This window comes from Thermobia domestica, chromosome 12 (assembly GCF_964235325.1).
Source record: "Thermobia domestica chromosome 12, izTheDome1.hap1.1, whole genome shotgun sequence".
NCBI lineage: Eukaryota > Metazoa > Arthropoda > Insecta > Zygentoma > Lepismatidae > Thermobia > Thermobia domestica.
In genome coordinates, this window is record NC_137465.1 from 160,376,660 (window position 1) to 160,396,260 (window position 19,601).

General features: G+C 36.7%; 1 protein-coding gene and 1 long non-coding RNA gene across 4 annotated transcripts in view; one reads left to right on the forward strand and one right to left on the reverse strand.

The window, feature by feature from the left end:
- LOC145666783 (uncharacterized) overlaps positions 1-19,601 on the reverse strand; it is a 121,129-nt gene that overhangs the window by 90,442 nt on the left and 11,086 nt on the right. The window lies entirely within an intron of this gene.
- Positions 1-19,601, forward strand: part of LOC145666780 (deoxycytidylate deaminase-like) — a 62,377-nt gene that overhangs the window by 24,989 nt on the left and 17,787 nt on the right. The window lies entirely within an intron of this gene.

The window sequence follows — 19,601 nt, forward strand, 5'->3', positions numbered from 1 at the left end:
ACACGTAGAGAATGGGAATTAAAACAAAATAATCAATCTTTCCAGCCATTAGCAGTTACTTTCTTTTCTAGAACATAAATGTCAGGCGCTAGAAAATATGAAACCCAAAGGTAATGAGTCACACCAAGATGAAATAAAATCAAAGGGTAACAGTCGACCCAAAAAGGCACAATCTTATTTATCGACAAACATCACACAATGCGTCTTCTGTAAGCAAATGCATAAAATATTTCAGTGTCCGTCATTCATAAAGGCTACGTTGACAGAAAAACAGAACTGTCTTAAGAAAAATAACCTGTGTTTCAATTGTCTACATCCCTCTCACAGTTCACGTGAATGTCGGGCTAGTACGTGTAAAAGATGTGGAAAGAAACATAACACTCTCTTACATACAGACATTAAGGTCAATCAAGGTTCTCTAAGTAATACCACCAGTGATAAAGAACAAGTAGGTGACAAGACATCAAAGACCACCAATTCAAATTCAAGTGTTAATGCCAGTTCGGATCAAATTGAAAGTCAAGGTTCATATCACAGTGCAAGGGTTAAATATAAAACTCAAGTGTTATTAGCTACAGCGTTAGTGAACGTTAGGGACAGTATTGGTCGAGTGCATACATGTAGAGCGTTACTAGACGGTGGGTCACAGTCGAACTTCATCTCGGAAAATATGGTACAAATGTGTAAATTACGTAAAGAGAAGGTACATATCCCACTGCAAGGAATAAATGGCACGGGGTCTGAAATAACGCATATTACCTCTTTAGACGTTGAATCCAGAGTAAGTCAATATAAGGTAAGAATGACATGTGCAGTATTGCCACGCATTACAGGTGATCTACCTTCATCACAATTTTCAATTCAAGAGTGGAACATACCCAATACTATAAGACTTGCTGATCCAACATTCAACATCCCAAATAAAATAGATCTCCTAATTGGTGCAGAATTATTTTTAAATCTTCTGCGTCCAGAACGAGTTGTCCTTCATCACAGCCTCCCCACGCTGCAGAATACAGAATTAGGATGGATCTTGTCAGGACCAATACATCATTCATCATCTGAGACATCCAGTCTCATCACATGTTTCTCACGCACCTCTGATAGTTTAGATGAGCAGTTGCATCAATTTTGGAAGCTAGAAGAAGTCACGTGTCCTCTCTCAAAGGAAGAAGCAGCATGTGAAGAGCATTTTGTTCAAAACACTTCAAGAGATCCAAGTGGCAAATTCATCGTTCGCCTTCCATTTCGCACAGAAGAAGTACAGCTAGGTAACTCTTTGCAAACAGCGACAACAAGACTTCAACATCTTGAAAGAAGATTCACAAAACAATCTGAATGGAGAAATGAATACATCTCTTTCATGCAAGAATATGAACAATTAGGACACATGGAGCAAGTCAATGAGAATCAAACTACACAAGGGTCATACTACATTCCACATCATGCAGTCATGAAGGAGTCAAGTACAACAACCAAACTCCGCGTAGTATTTGACTTTTCTGCAAAAACAACAAATGGAATTTCATTAAACAATATGCTATTAGTTGGACCGACTATTCAACAGGATTTGCAATCAATCATTCTACGGTTCAGAACTCATCAAATTGCATTTTCAGCAGATATTGAAAAAATGTACAGGTGCATTGAAGTACATACTGAAGATCAAAGGTATCAACATATTCTATGGAGAGAATCAACAAATCAGCCAGTAAAGGAATACAAATTAAAAACGGTCACCTATGGAGCAGCTTCATCTCCATTCTTGGCAACGAGAGTACTTCAAGAATTAGCAACCAGTGAACAGTTAAAATATCCCAAGGCATCAGAAATCCTACGCAGAGACTTCTACGTAGATAACTGTTTATCAGGTTGTGATAATCTTAATGAAGCAATACAATTGCAATCAGATCTTATAGCATTACTCAAAACAGGTAACTTCAATCTCAGAAAATGGTCATCAAACAGTGACATACTAATGAAACAATTACCAACGGAGTACAGAGAACAAAACTCATCTATAAGCTTTGAAAATGGAGATAACATCAAAACATTGGGAATCGTATGGTGTCCAAGCTCAGATGTATTCTTGATATCTTATAAACCTCTAGAGGAGATGCAGCGAACAACAAGTCAAGGTGTAACCAAACGTCAGGCAGTTTCTCACATTTCATCTATCTTTGATCCAATTGGCTTAGTCAGTCCAATAGTCATTGCCTACAAAATATTCCTACAGAAACTTTCGAAGGAAGGATTAAAGTGGGACGAGCAACTACCAGCTCATTTGCACAAACAATGGATACAATTGTGTAGCCAATTAGATAACCTAAAACATATCAAAGTCAGTCGGCTAGTCCTGGCAAAGAGCAATCTAATTGACATTCAGCTACATGGATTTGCAGATGCATCACAGAATGCTTATGGAGCCTGTTTATATATACGTTCAGTAAATGACAAAGGCGAAATATCGGTTCATCTACTATGTTCCAAATCTAAGGTAGCTCCTATAAAGCAAATAACAATTCCAAGATTAGAATTATGTGCTGCTCTATTATTGGCTTCATTAGTACACAAAGTAATGCCAATTCTCAATCTGAACATTTCATCCATTCACCTTTGGACTGATTCAACGATAGTACTCGCATGGCTAGCATCACCGTCCACTCGCTGGAAACAATTTGTGGCTAATAGAGTAGCAAAGATCCAAGAATACACTAACATTAATAATTGGAAGCACATTTCCTCTTCAGAAAATCCAGCAGATATGATATCTCGAGGTACAACAGTGCATCAACTGACACAAGCTCAATTCTGGTGGCATGGACCTCCATGGTTGCAAGAACCAGAAGTATGGCCGTCAGACGCTGTAGTCATGGAAGAAAATGCAATGATCGAACAAAGGAAGACTATTCTATTAGTAACGACTGATAATGGTTCAACACAAGTCATCTCAAAATTTTCGAAGTTGGAGAAAGTAATCAGAGTATTCGCATACTGTCTTCGTTTTATTAACAATATTAAGATTCCACAGAAGAAGGTTATCGGCGAATTTTCAGTTGAAGAAACAAGAAAGACACTTATTACTCTCATCAAACTTGTACAGCAGCAGTGTCTTGGTAGAGAAATCAAGTGCCTCAAGTCAAATCTAGAATTACCAAAACAAAGCAAAATTCGCAACTTACATCCGTTCTTAGACCACCAGGGTATACTAAGAGTTGGTGGACGTTTAGAAGAAAGCGACTTAACATATGATACAAAACATCCCATTATCTTACCGCAGGATCATCACTTGACTAAATTGATCATAATCCATGAACACAAGAGACTGCTTCATGCAAACTTTCAATTGTTGAATGCGTCATTGAGACAACGTTATTGGATAATTAGGTCAAACCAGATAATCAAACGAACAATACATGAATGCTTAATTTGCTTCAAGCTGAATTGCAAGGCAACATCTCAACTCATGGGTCAATTGCCTAAAAATAGACTTCAAACATCACGTCCGTTTTTAAATGTCGGTGTAGATTACTGTGGGCCTTTCCACATAAAGGCTGGACTAGTTAGAAGCCGAACCACAGTTAAGGCATACGTAGCAGTATTCGTTTGCTTTAACACAAAGGCAATATATCTAGAAATAGTAAATGGGTGTACAACACAAGCATTTATAGCCGCTCTTCGACGTTTCACAGGTCGTCGAGGAAAATGTTTGACCATTCACAGTGATAATGGTACCACCATCGTTGGAGCCAAAAACGAATTACAAGAGTTACAAGCATTGTTCCAGTCTGAAGATTTTAAGGAGAAAATTGCTACACACGCTACGACGGAAGAATTCACATGGTCTTTTATTCCTCCAATGTCTCCACATTTTGGCGGACTGTGGGAAGCTGCAGTAAAGTCCTTCAAATACCATTTTAAACGCATAGCTGGTAATGCATTACTCACATATGAAGAATTCAATACTCTAGTAATTCAAATCGAGGCATGCTTAAACTCAAGACCAATCACTACATTGTCAAATGATCCTCAAGACTTATCATATTTATCACCAGGACATTTCCTCATAGGAGCACCCTTGACAAGTTTTCCAGAGCCAAATTTGACAGAAGTGAAAGAAGGCAGTTTATCACGGTGGCAGAGAATTCAACAAATGCTTCATCAATTATGGAAACGCTGGCAAGCAGACTATCTCACGTCATTGCAGCAAAGACAAAAGTGGTTTTCCAAACAGTGCAACATTGTTCCAGGCATGGTGATTCTACTCAAAGAAGATAATCAACCACCTCTTCATTGGAAATTGGGAATAATTTAACAAGTGTTTCCAGGACGTGACGGAATTGTACGTGTTGTAAACGTGCGCACATCATCAGGAATATATAAACGTTCCATCAGTAAAGTTATTCCTCTTCCTTGTGCAAAATTTTGATTGTACCAATCAACGGGGGGGAGTATGTTGAGTTTTTTTTATTTGTGTGTATTCATTTAATTGGCATATTTCTATCTTGCTAGTTGGATACAGGGCAGTGTTAAAAATGTGCAGTGTGGAACCACGCAGTAAGCAGAATTTCCCATAATTGCAATCAAAACAGTTCATACGCATCAAAGACAATTAATTACCAGTTTAATCAGTACATTAATGCAAGTAGTTCATTGATTTCTATATATATAAATGCAGCAGTTATTGTAAGTACCAAAAACATAATTATTTGTATCATAGCAATGTATGTTGTATAAAGACTTGTTTACAACGAAGCAATAATGCATGTAGTCATTGTAGTGTGAATCATATTTTATATCTGTAATAAATTCATAGTATAAAAATAACAAGGCCAAATCTTAGAATCAGCATTAATAATACAGTCCACAAGGTGTTGTAGCAATACCTTAAATCACATACAATAAGGTTAAAGGGAACATATGTCTGTTTTTGGTGTTCACATTTTCGAACTGATACACCTAGGGAAAATTCGGGGAAATACCTCCTCGTTCTGGCTACTTTGAACACTACCAACACATATGTCTGATGACACTGACATTTTAGAATTCCTAATTTTGATGCTTTTAGTTATAATAATTTAAGAAGTCGTTTCCTACTTACATATTTATTCATATTCTACTCATATATAATACATAATAGATACCTGCGCGTATGTATTCACTAAATTCTAAATGCTAAACCAAAATATTACCGTATTCTAACAAAAGGAAGACACTGAACACTAATAAAAAATAGGGCAGTTACGTGTTGCTGCTACTGCCTTCAACTTCTTTAGTGTTTGCGGACCTTGTTAACTACAAATACAGGCGCAGATGTAAAATTCGATGTGTTATTATTTTTGTACTTGAAATTGTGTTTTATTAAATAATGTTGCAGTAGAAGGTTAGTGTTAATGTAGTGGATAAATTATATTCTTACGTATAGTATTCACCTGCGAATCTGTGATGTCTGTTTCGATACAGATCGAAGGTATTTTTTTCCTACATTGAAATTCAATGTATATGTTTCCTATTGTTCAGTTTCCATTATTAAACCACTTTATTTAACTTTCAACTATTCCTTTGGTTTCTAATACGTATATTAAAGAATGTTTTTTTTTTTTTTAAATATGAAACTGGACTTAACGAAGCAAACATTTTTGTATTCAAAGGATTGCTCTAAACAGGTTTCTATTGAGAAACATGGGGGATTCTGTGTACCTTGAGCTCCTCATTTTGATACTATATAGTCCTGGTGTCGTCGCGAATTCTGTCGAGGAATTTGAAGCTTAAAATATATAAAACGATAATCATGCCTGTTGTTCTGTATGGTTGCGAAACATGGTCGCTTACTCTGAGGGAAGAACATAGACTGAAAGTATTTGAGAACAGGATCCTGAGAAGAATATTCGGACCCAAGAGGAACGAGAATGGAGAATGGCGGAAGCTTCATAACGAGGAACTACATAGTTTATACGGTTTACCTAACATTGTTAGGGTCGTCAAGTCTAGGAGGCTTAGGTGGGCAGGTCATGTAGCTAGAATGGAAGAAAGTAGAAACGCTTTCAAAGTCTTGACTGGTAGACCCATAGGAAAACGACCATTAGGAAGACCTAGGCGCAGATGGGAGGATAATATTAAGATGGATCTCGCAGAGATAGGAATACAAAGTAGAAACTGGATCCAATTAGCTAAGGATAGAAGTCAGTGGAGAGCTTTTGTGAACGCGGCACTGAACCTCCGGGTTCCATAGGCCATAGAGTTAGTTAGTTCATAGTCCTGGTGTACTTTAACTATGACTCGGAGGAGACAGTTGTTGCATGGTCTGTACAGATTTTTCATTGCTAATTTTAACTTTATCCATGTCAACGTTAACAAAATGATATATAAATTATCCAGTTATCTATTTAAGGTACCGAGCTCCCTCGTTGCTGAGCAGTTAGCGTGCGCACCTTTGGCGTGGGAACCCAGATTCGATTCCCGGTAGGATCTCGTGAGATTCGGATCCATATTTGGTACGTCCTAGTAGGGTTGACGGGTTTAAACTCGATAAAAGAAGACTTAAATAAATAAATTTAAAAGCAAAAATATCACAAGTCGTGTGAACTTCATGCTAACATTTCCACATAACTCAAACCATCTAGAAAATCTTTCATCATATATTATAAACCCAGGAAACAAGAATGTAATGCTTTATTGAAATCAATTTTTTTTTATGCATAAGTAAATGTATAAATGAGTTTTCGCATATTTATTTACGTCTTTTATTGATGTGCAAATTAAATCAAGTCTCTGTATTTCTGAGTCAGTGACCTAACTTAACTAAATTAGATCTTCTGTACTCGTTAGTCTCTTCATATGGTCTATTTATTTTAATACTGTGTATAATTCTGTACAGTGATTTCACTTATGCAGTGCCTATTACAACGATAATACGTGTATGTTACTATGGATAATGGTCCATATTGTATGATATCACTTTCTTTTATGGCCAGATCAGCCTATTTATGTTATTTAATTTGGGCTAGACAAAATATCTGTACGTCATGCAGTTAGTTTAGAACATAAAGGATAAGCCATTGTGAAGGAGTGTATATTACGGTGGGCCCAATTTCAACTTTGTTCGAAAGTCGGTTCGACGAACCGGTTAAAGAATGTCTTTTAGTGGGGAAAGTGTGGCAGATTTTTTTTTTTTTTTTTTTTTTTTTTTTTTTTTTTTTTTTTTTTTTTTCAGAATTTTTAGTCAACGCCTTCATGTGCCGCATCAAGGTTTTATGGGAAATGGATCCAACATCCACGGTACCATATTTTACATTTTGGCTGTGTAAAATACATATATTCTTGGTGTTTTTTTTTTAAGAGGCAGCCTAAACTATATGTAATTCCCAAAGCCCACTTATGTGCAGTTCTTCGCTTAATTTGGCCAAATTTCAACGCTTAAGGCAAGAATGTTGCGTTTTTTAAATATATGCATAAAAATATTGATTTTTTTTTTTTTTTTAGCGTGAGGAGAGTTTATTTTATTTTTTTAATAATAATTATTATTTTTTTGTTATACAATTCATTATCAACATTCTCAATCATTTATTCTTTGGCCAAGATAACCCAGAACCAAACACGAGGAGGTGACTGCACTTCAAGTTCCACGCACTTTTAGTTGCGTCCTCACTTACTTGCTTTACTTTTCTAGATGGCATGGTATTTTTTTCATCCAAATGTTGGCATTTCTTTGTTAGAAATCAAAGCACAACGTATGAGTCCGTCGCATCTTGCCAGGCCACACACGGGTTGAGAAGCTTGCGTCACCAAGCGCACCATTTGTTCTACTGCTTGGGTGTGTGTTAAATATTTATTTACTAGTTAAAACATTCCTTTACCTATTTGGTAACTAACCTAAATCAACAGGCTTCCGTTTTAAGCTATTAGTTTACTTCACAAGCGATAATACATTTTTTCTTAGTAACAAACTTTCTTTCGAAAAGATCATCGCCATTTACATCTCTTTTTACAACTCTTTCTTTTCTTTTTTAGATGAGTGCACGTGCAATAAACCATAACTTTTTCTGCCCTCAACATCCTCCTCGCCTTCAAAAAGACGACTATTGTCCATATCCCCATCTATCAGGCGGTCTTCTTATTCTTTGTGATTTTCTACCATATCTTTGACCAATTGCCTCTCTTTGTTGCTCTGTATCTTCATTGTTTTTTTTTTTTTTTTTTTTTTTTTTTTTTTTTTTTTTTTTTTTTTTTTTTTTTTTACTTTCATGAACAAACATAGGCTCTTGTCTCTGCTTCATTCTGATATTTTGTCTCCAACCTTCGATCTACTCCTCTACGAACTTTATTCTTGTACTCGTTAACATACTGATTCCACCCCGCACTTATTGTCTGAGTCTTTTATTACTTCATTTTCTGCACTTGATTTCCCATCTGCAATCCTTATCTGATGTCTGTGAACCCTTCTGATAGAACCATCTACTTGAACCTCCAAAACATTATTTCCCCTGTAACGTACAAAATAAGCCTTAATAAATTTTGGTAAGACAGTCCTGTAATTTCTCACCCATATAGGTGTTCCTTTTTTCAAGCCTAGTTCTCTGCGCTCTATATAGTCTTGCTCTTTAGCATTATTGACAATTACTGCTGGAGAAACGTTGTACGAAGTACGATGCTTAAAAGAATACAAAAGGGAAGCAGGTGAACAATTGATGAGTTTAGTAGGAGTATGTAGAAGAGCATAATTAATCTCAGGTAACCAGTTGACCACATTTTGACTGGAGACTTTACAACCATTTTCTAAATATCTTTTCTTTAATAGTTTTTTAAAAGTTTGCACTGCTCTCTCTGTACTGCCGTTACTTTCTGGAGAGTATGGTGGAGTAAAAACTAACTTAATGATTCTCTTCTTGCAATATTCTTGAGATTCATTACTCCTAAAGGGTGACCCATTGTCCGATACCAAAGTATTAGGAAACCCCACCAAACCGAACAACTCTTCCAGACAAGTTAAAGTGGTAGAAGCGTTCGTGGAATTTACTTTCCAAACCTTAATTCAGTGAGTGAAGGTATCTATCATAATAAGGAAGATGAAACCGAATATTTGACAGTGGTCTACATGGATTCTGTCAAAAGGTTTTTCCGAATTAGGCCAAGAACTATAGTTAGTTTTGGGCGAGCAGTTAGCCATTGTCAAACAAACTTCACAACTCTTAAGGTAACTACGTAAGTCATTATTCAGGGTGTCTACTGGTCATGAAAGTCATGAAAAAGTCATATATTTTGCTTAGTGGTCATGAAAGCCATGAAAAAGTCCTTTATTTACCCAACTGGTCATGAAAATCTGAAATCTCAGAGTATATTTTTATACTTCATAGTTTTATACCTCATACTGCATGTACTGAAACAGTTGTCAAGATGTCCATTTTTGTGTTCACTTTTTTTTAAGTTTTGATGTGATACTAGTATGCAGACTGTGAGAAAAAAATATTTGTAAAAGTACCCTTGAAAAAAGAGAAGAAAGAAGGCATCAGACCCCATCCAGGATGAAGGTTCCATTATGAACAAGGGGGCGCGGTGGCTCAGTGGTAGAGCGTTCACCTCCGGTGCTTGGGATCCCTGGTTCGATCCCAGCTCGCGCCGTGTGGACTTTGTGGTGGACAAACATCGTGCTCGTGGGTTTTCTCGGGGTTCTTCCGTTTCCTCCTACTTTCTTCATTCCACCATTTCACTCATTTCTCATTATCACCGTCTCCTTTAGCCTAACCGGCATAACCGTGGGACGTTAAACTTAAAGATTTCATTTCATTTTTTTTTCCATTATGAACAAATTCAGTAGGTCTTATCAGTATGTGTATGTACGCTAATTTCAAATATGACACGATGGAAAGAATTGGATATTTACGTAATCAGTCTTTTCTTGTAAAGCAAAATTATAAATTTAGAATTCAGAGTACATAAAATGCAGATAAAAAACCTAGCTGAATGTAACGGGACTGTTCACAAGATTTTTTAAAATCTATAGAACCTGGTAAGCCTTAAACCCATACTTGAACCGCAATTAAAAATTTGTTTACTGCCTTTTAAATTGCTCTTGCATCTTAAAATTAGTTGTCAGATAATCGACAATTATGTACATTAGACAAATAAGAACATAATGTGATCTTCATCTTAACCGATGCACCACTGATGGTAGGAGTTTATTATTACTAATGGTAAATTTTTATCGCCATGGTCATGAAAATTTGAACAAAAAGGTCATGAAAAGTCATGAAAAAGTCATGAATTTACTTTCTGGTATTCCAGTAGACACCCTGTTATTCATGTCGGGCCACCATACTTCATTATTTGCCAATTCCAGTGTGGCAAAAACTACCAGGTGTCCCTTATGTAATTTCTCCTTATAGGAATCTCTTAATTTTCTAGGGAGTACAATCTTTCCTTTCCAAAATAAGCAATCATTATTCAACTCTAGTTGATATCTTCTCTTATACATCTCCTGATATTCCTTAAAGTCAAGGCTAGCCGGTAATCTCTTAGGCCAGCCATGTAACATTCACTCTTTAACTTTTGTAATCGTGGGATCCTTCTTAGATTCGTCTTCTACCTCTGATTTATCCAAAATACTCGACGAAATCTCACTTATATAATCAGGAGCTAGTAGCGCCTCCTCAGTAGATAATTGTAAGGGAAATCTGGACAGAAAATGAGCCACCGTTACAGATTTGTTATAAACAATATCAAAGTCATAATTGGCTAAAAGATAAAAACATCTTTGAAGTCGAGGGGAAGCTCCATCAGGAGGAGCCTTTAGACCAAAGATCCACTTAACTGGTTGGGAATCCGTTATAACTTTGAAGTTTCTACCGAATAAGAACTTGTGAAATTTCCGAACAGCAAATACCACCGCTAAAGCTTCTCTTTCAAATTGAGAATATTTTTTCTCTGCTTCAGACAGAGTAACCGAGGCACATGCCACTGTTCTCAAGTGTCCACCTATATCATTATACAATACCGCTCCAACTCCATCTGGCGAGGCATCAGTCAGAAGTACCACTTTCGCTGTTTCATCAAAGGGCTGCAAAATTCGGGCTTTATTCAGCATGTCTTTGGCCAATACAAATTCTTTTTCTTGTTCACTAGTCCATTCCCAGGATACTCCCTTTTTTAGTAACTTGTACAGCGCTGGAATGCGTGACGGTAATGAAGGTAAATGCCTGTGATAAAAGTTGAGCATACCAAGAAAGGACTGTAGTTGTATTATATTTTTAGGAGAAGGAGTCTCCAGTATAGGCTGCAGCTTGTCTTGTGCAGGGAGAATACCTTTGGGAGAAATATCATAACCTAGATATTTTATGGCATCGACAAAGAAAAAACTTTTTTCCATGTTCACATGTATGTTGAAATGAATGAATTTATTTAATACTTGCACAGTTCTTCGATAACACTCCTCAACTGAACTTCCCCAAATTAGTACATCATCTAGATAGCATGCTACTCCTAAATCTTGTATAACATAGTCCATAAACTTTTGGAAAATTTGTGGTGAGCAATTAAGTCCAAAAGGCAGCCTATGTTGCAAGTACAATCCCCAAGGTGTATTTATCACTAAATATTTCTGCGAGTCTTCCTGAACTTCCAATCGTAAATAGGCTTGCCTCAAGTCTAACAATACATACTGTTTTGCATGAGATAACTTGTTAAGTAAGTCCTCTATTTTAGGAAGAGGGTAACTAACCTTCTCCGTGACTAAATTCAGCGTACGCTTGAAATCGAAACATAGTCTAACCGACCCATTCTTTTTTTTTAACTATCACCATTGGAGTAGCCCAATCTGACTGTGAAATCATCTTTAGCACACCAGCATTACATAAAGTGCTCAACTCTTTTTTGACTTGTTCCCTTAGTGAATAAGGTACTTCGCATGCCTTTCTAAGTATCGGCGTGACTCCTTGTCTTAAGGGAATGGATACTTTATAACCTTTAATAGGAACATTTATAGATTCATCAAATACTTCCTTAAACTGATGCAAAATCTTATCTCTTAGTACATTAGTAGACTGACTTTGAGCAGATTGAATCTGTTTCAATTCACTTCTACTGTCGCGGGCCGCGGTGGCTCAGTGGTAGAGCGTTCACCTCTGGTGCTTGGGGTTCCGGGTTCGATCCCAGCCCCCACCAAGTGAACTTTGTGGTGGACAAACACCGTGTGCGTGGGTTTTCTCTGGGTTCTCCCATTTCCTCCCACTTTCTTCATTCCACCATTGCATTCATTTCTCATAATCACCGTCTCCTTTAGCCTAACCGGCATAACCGTGGGACGTAAAACTCAAAGATTTCATTTTTTCACTTCTACTGTCGAACATAGAAGTCAACTGATTTCTCCACTCCGGAACCATTAGATCTAGCCAACTTCTACCCAGGATTGGTTGAAACGACTCTTGCTGAACAACCATTAAAGGCAAATACTCTTTAAATTCTTGGTGTTGCACTTTTACTGTACACCTTCCCAATGTTTTAATTGGCACCGTGCTCGTGGGTTTTCTCGGGGTTCTCCCGTTTCCTCCCACTTTCTTCATTCCACCATTTCACTCATCTTTCATTATCACCGTCTCCTTTAGCCTAGCCGGCATAACCGTGGGACGTAAAACTCAAAGATTTCATTTTTTTTGTTTTAATTGGCGAACCATCAGCATTATTCAGTCTCCCTTTAAATGGTTCTATCAATGTTCCCTCTAATATTGAATCAGTATAACCAATTGCTGAAACTGCTGCTCCCGTATCAATAAGAAATTTTACCATTTGCTCATTGCACTTTAATGAAATATACATAGGATCTCTAGACTTCATCATGGCCTGGCCGACTAAAAGAAACGTGGTTCAAAATTACCTCTTGCGCCAGCTGTTAAATGTTTATTTACTAATTAAAACATTTCCTTACCTACTTGGTAACTAACCTAAATCAACAGGCTTCCGTTTTAAGCTATTAGTTTACTTCACAAGCCATAATACATTTTTTCTTAGTAACAAACTTTCTTTCGAAAAGATCATAGCCATTTACATCTCTTTTTACAACTCTTTCTTTTCTTTTTTAGATGAGTGCATGTGCAATAAACCATAACTCTTTCTGCCCTCAACAGCATGGCATAGAAACGTAGTTATTTCTTCTCTGGGCAGTTGCACTAATCGCTAGTGCAGAAATTCAAGATGCATGAGACGTTTAAACGGAGCGCAAATACCTTGTTATTGATAAAAATAAGATCAGGAGGGAAAAGAGAAAATTCAGCTCAGCTGTTCAAGAAAATAACGACATAGCCGGAAAATCTGTTAGAAGAGTCTTCTTTGATGGAAGAAAGACCAGACCCTAACGCAAGCGAAAAAAGGAAAACATTGGTATCGACGGCAGATCGAAGAACACCACTTAACGATAGTGGAAGAACCAGGTTCAGCATATTTGGGCCACGTCGGGCCGAAGTCTGATAGTGGAGTGGACATCGCCGCATCTGTGTAGGAATTTCTGGACGTTGGTAGCAGCTGGCTGTGACGGTACACCAATCAGCACGGGAAGATTCAAAGGAATCTACATTGAAAAAAAAAATCAAGAACTTCAATGGAGTGTTTACCTTCTTCACGCAAATGAACTACCGCTTCGTTACTTAATAAGACATCTCGACGGGGGAGAGCATCGGGTCCGAAAACACTTTCGGGACCTCTCCGAAGAAAGCTCGACAAGTGCGAGGAAGCGCCCTTGGTAAAATACCAAGCAATAAATCTTGACTGATTAAATGAATTCGCAACAGTTGGAGACCTCAGTGCGGACCAACAATATTTACTAGCAATGTGCAGAACAATTCACTCAGGATACTGTTCTTCAAACTTGGTGAACAAGAAACCTAGTCCAATGGCTAAGTCACATTGGCTCACCACGGCATCTCGCACTCTTCGTTTGTACATTAGCACAGCGAGACCTTGCGAGGCACTTGTGCGTCTTGTACAATACATCGTCATGGTGTACCCCCGGGTCTGGTTTGCCATCCAGCAAAAGCCATCGTGCTGTGAAGGACCACGACATGTATAGAATTTGGGACGACTAACTCAATTTCTAACCACGGAACCTAAGCAGATAATATTTTCTGTATTTTTCGAGAATTCACAGTTCCTAAAAATAAATTTTGACGCGGACGATTACTACGATATGATGGAGTGGATGACTTCTTCTCATCAGAACCTCCACTCACAAAGATGCTTTTCGACGACGAGATTGAAGAAAATATTAAGTCAGCTGCAATGTTCGAAGAAGAAATAACTGCTATACCATGCCATACCCAAGCAGTAGAGCGAATGGTGCGTTTGGTGACGCAAGTTTCTCAATCCGTGTGTTTGCCGGCAAGTCGCGACAGACTCATACGCTATGCCTTGCTTTCTAGCAAGGAAATGCCAACATTCGGGTGTAAAAAATACTATACCATATAAAAAAGTAAAGCAAGTAAGCAAGGCCATGGCAGAAAATTAAACAGGTCGGGAGGGCGGAACTTGAAATGCAGTCACCTCCTCGTGGTGAGTTCTAGGTTTTGGCCGAACAATAAGTGATCGAGAATGTTGATAATGAATTGCATTACAGCAATAAATAAATAAATACATAAAGTCTTTTCTTAGGCTGAACAAAAATAAATCCATTTTTTTTTTTCATACAGATAGAAAACGCAACATTCTTGCATTAAGCGTTGAAATTTGGCCAATTTAAGCGAAGAACTGCACATAAATGGGCTTTAGAAGGTGAATTACGTATAGTTCAAGCTGCTCCTAAGGCTGAATCTTAAAAAAAAAACGAGAATATGTGTATTTTACACAGCCAAAAACGTGAAATAGGGTACCGTGTAGTGCGTGTTGCATACATTTTCAACAAAATTTTGATGCGGCACATGAAGGCGTTGACTAAACATTCTGAAAAAAATCTGTCACACTTTGCCCACTAAAAGACACCCTTTAACCGCTTCACCGAACAGATTTTCGAAAAAAGTTGAAATTCGGCCCACCCTAGTGTATATTCGTTTAAAAAGAAGCACTTTCTTTTATGGCCAGACCTGCATATTTATGTTGTTTAGTTTGGGTCAGACATAAATATCTGTGCTTTATACCGTTAGTTTAGAACATAAAGGATACGAATGGTGAAGGACTGTAATTCGTTTAAAAAGAAGATATTTTATAGAAATTAAGAAGGTAAATAATAAAGTATTTACGCAAAATACATAAATTCGCATATACTGTCATTTTGAACAGTTAACTTTTGAATTACGTTAAAGTGATCCTTTAGTACATCAAAAACGAACGGGCATACATACATACACACACACATATCTAACGAAGTGTGAATGGAAGTGAATGTTACGTTATACTATCTTTGTGTTCTTCTGGAGTGATTCTTAAAATATTCACAAGTATTCAAGATCAGTACAACGTATTTCTATCATGTCCTTCGTGGATGAGTGGGTAGACTCGTCGGTTTTATAATCATGAGATATTGTTTCCAGTCCAGGTGGAGAGCAAATTCTCTTGGGTGTAAACCAAGTAGTGATTCGGATCCAACTTTCAGCTGTAAGTCCCGTCCTTAGTAACCCCGCTGTTGCATAAGGTCATTAAGGCGAAACAAACGTATTTCTATCCATCTGCAATATAAATCAGGGTTCCCACTCACCTGGAAAACCTGGAATAGTCAGGGAATCCAGCTTAGCACTAAAAAGTCCTGGAAAAGTCAGGGAATTTCACTAAAATGTCTGAAAACCTGGAAAAGTCAGGGAATTTCATAACTTATTGTTTAAATTTCATTTAGCTACAGCAGGAATTTCTTATGTAATGACAAATGCTTGAAATAGGTGCCAACTTTTGCTACTGAAGCCAGTGATTTAATATTTCCACTTTAAAAAATATATAACAGGGCATTTCCTGGGTTAATCCATGAATATGTTTGACTTTTGCATTTCTAATGCATTCTGCACTTTCATAAATTCATTGGTAACATTATTGACCAGAAAATGTACATAAATAGCGTAGTTTATATATATATATATATATATATATATATATATATACACCATATATCACTTTTTGCCTTATCCGGCTATTTGGTAGGGGACATTTCATAATAAAAAAAGTTTTGTTTCCTTTCCTTCATGTGCAAATTCTATTTTTCTATGCACCGGTACAAATATATGCTACAAAATAACGTACCTGGAAATTTCTGAGAAGTGACCTGGAAACCTGGAAAAGTCAGGGAATTTGATCTTGGAAAATGAATAGGAACCCTGTAAATAAACAAGAATTTTTGGAAACCTAAAAATGAATCAAATAATAGCGATCTTGGTCAATAATTAGTTTTTGGATCAGGGGCCACAAAATTCTTGAACGACCCTTAAATCGAGTTTTCGTATTTTCTACAGAATAAGCACATCATACTCTGTTAACTGATAGTTTGGTTTTGGCTACACTATATGTAGTTCTCCAGATATAAGGCCTACAAGAAAATTTTTGATTGAATGAAACTTATTGGATCTTCGATCAGGGACCACAAAATTTTTGAACTGCCCTTAAATCGAGTTTTCGTATTTTCTACGGAATAAGTACATCATACTGAATTAAAGAGTTCCTTCTGGCTAAGCGGTTAGAGCACGCGCCTTTGGTGTATGAGACTCGGGTTCTATTTCCGGCGGGAGCTCATGTGGTTCGGATTCCACGTTAATCAGTAGGTCCCGTCTCGTATAGCCTCGCTGCTGAAAGGGACGTTAAACTCAAAATCATCATCATAATACTAAGTTAAGTGATAGTTTGGATTTGGCTACACTGTATAATTTTATAGTCCTCCAGATATAGGCCTACAAGAAAATTTTTGATTGAAATATATTGAATCTTTTGATCCAATAAAGCAAATGTATTTAAGGAAGAATTGGAAGAATTCCCTAATAAAATAAACAACTTTTACCACCCCTACTGCCTAGCTTTCGATTTCCCCTTAGAACTTTGTTCACGAAGGACAAAAACAGGAGGAGAATCGATAAAATCGTCGGGAAGAATAAAAGAGGAACACACACTGTGGATCCCCTCCCCAAAAAGAAGTACATATATTATTGCAACCAAAACAAAAACCTCAACATAATCTGGCATCTTCCTCTACGTGAACAAAAGAATGCACAAATTGAATCTGTAATTTCAGTGTGCTGCGCCACCATTCATCATATGATTGGCAGTTAAGAGAATATACAGTATTGTTCGCACTGCTTTAGCATGGGTGAGTCCATTCTTTTTATATATAGATATATATTTCCCGATGTTTTTATTGTTTTTCCTCCAGTTTTTATCCTGCGTGAACCAGGCTCTAAGGAAGATCCGAAAGCTAGGAAGTACTAAATATTTTCAAAAATCACAAGTATAGGTAATTGAAATGATCGTTTAAATTCCTGAGCGTATTAGCATATCGCCTGAAACTTGGCAAGTAGCAAAAGTGTCGAAAACTCATCCTTTTTTTGTTCTGATTTCAAAAATTAAAAAAAAAAATAAATAAAATAAAATAAAATAAAACAAAGTTTCTAAAAAGAAGTAAAATGAAATCAACAAGGAAGAGCGAACGAGTATTCAAGCATGTTGATGCTCAAGTATATCGGCCACCTGAATTAAAATCGAGAGTCGATAATTAAGGCGACGGCTGCTCTGAAATCTGTACGTACTGTAGATCGATGAAGTGTAAATTTTAAGGATATGTTGTTCTTCCGTAAAGTTGAATTTTTAACATTTTATCCTGGATTCTAATCTCGATGTCTACACAAAACTTTAGTATGGATCTTGATATGAGATGATTGAGAAACTCCTGTTTGTTCTTGCCCTCTAAGCGCCTAGTCCCTCTAACAGTGTTGCCGGACCTCACTCGCTCATGCAAACGGAACACGACACAGCTCGATTGATACGCATATAATGGTGAGCGCATACAGTGAAACGTTGCAGTTGACGAGGTGAACGTCACAAAAGTGTTCCCGACAATTGCATTTAAAGAATATCAAATTACAGTAGTAAGTTATATAAATTTTCTGGTTTGACTTCAAGCTGACCAAAGATATCATGCCTTCACTGAGAACAGTTTGATTTTATATCTAATTTAGAAACAGACTTTAAAGAGCTCTCTCATGGTTATATATGGTTAGCACGTCTTCGCCGTGTGATATCTAGATACGATTCTGAATCTGACGTTAAGTTGTAGATCCACAGCTCGGTTCTGATAAGAGATAATAAACTAAATGCAAACCAAACAAAGTAAAACGCGATAACTCATATCAATTAAAGCACTATTAATACAAAACAGTAATTTCAGTATTTCGAGAATGTTAATATGTAATGAAATGAATTTTTGAGTTTTACGTTCTACGGTTCTACTTTTTACGCTAAAGGGGCGGTTGAATAATGAAAGTGGTGGAATGAGAATGTGGGATACGATGTTATTCATCATAAAAATGTGTGGACGGGGATCGAACCAGGAACCTCTCGCCCAAGAGGTGAGTGTTCTACCACTGAATAATAATAATTGTTATTTCTCGTTCAAGCTTATATTGGAGTGGAATTTGTGTCGTTTCGAAGCCATACTTTCTAACAAAGAATAAAAATTGTATGTTAAAGTATGCTTAAACAACACTTTAAAACACCGTTGTCACATCTAGTGCAAAGTTAGTCCTATCCGAACAACTTCACGTACTCTTTTTCTTCAAGATTCTATATTCTTGCAAGAGTCATTACGACTACCTGAAAGTTTAGAAGAGACATGTCAATTACTTTTTAGATATAACATAAATGATATTTTCGTACCAATTTTTTGCTTCATCTAGAAATGATCAATGAAACTAGTTTAGAAAATAATCACTAATTGTTTTGAATGTTACTTTCATGATATCCCTGACCATTGCCACAAATTTTATTTAAATATTTTATATTTATTGTCTACTAGCATAGTTTTCTGAAAGCATATTGAAAAAAAAACTGTCGTTGAAAAACTATTTCACAGGAACATAAAAAAAAAAAAAAAATCAGATCAGAAAAGTTATTGATGTAAACATTGTCTTTGCATAACCACGTCAATCAGGAAAGAACGGCTTAGCGTCTTGGTGTATGCCTTGCAAATGAAAATTACTACCAATTCTTAATTAAACATAGAACTTGTACGTGCTACTGAAACTTTTTATAGTCCAAAGAAAGCCACGCACACTAAAACGATAAATAGAACGACGGAATCCAAACGGCATTTACTAAGTCATTGAACTTTATGCAACTAAAATGCTATTTTACACTAAGAAAGCAAGGAAAACATTGAACAACACAGAATCATATTTTTTTTCTTTAAATTGATATAATAAAAATATCTGTATTGGTGTATAAGACTCATTCCACTTAAGTTTTGATCTCAAAAGGAAAAACTGTGTCTTATACGCCGGCAAATGCAGTACCTATACAATAATAAGATTTAGCAAAATTCAGTCTAGAAAGCCAAAAATAAAATGCCTTCTGTTCATCATGCATCTTTCAAACAAAAAGCCTGTTGACGGCCATGAGCCTTCATATTTTGTAATACTAGGGAGTTTAGTGTAGTTTCA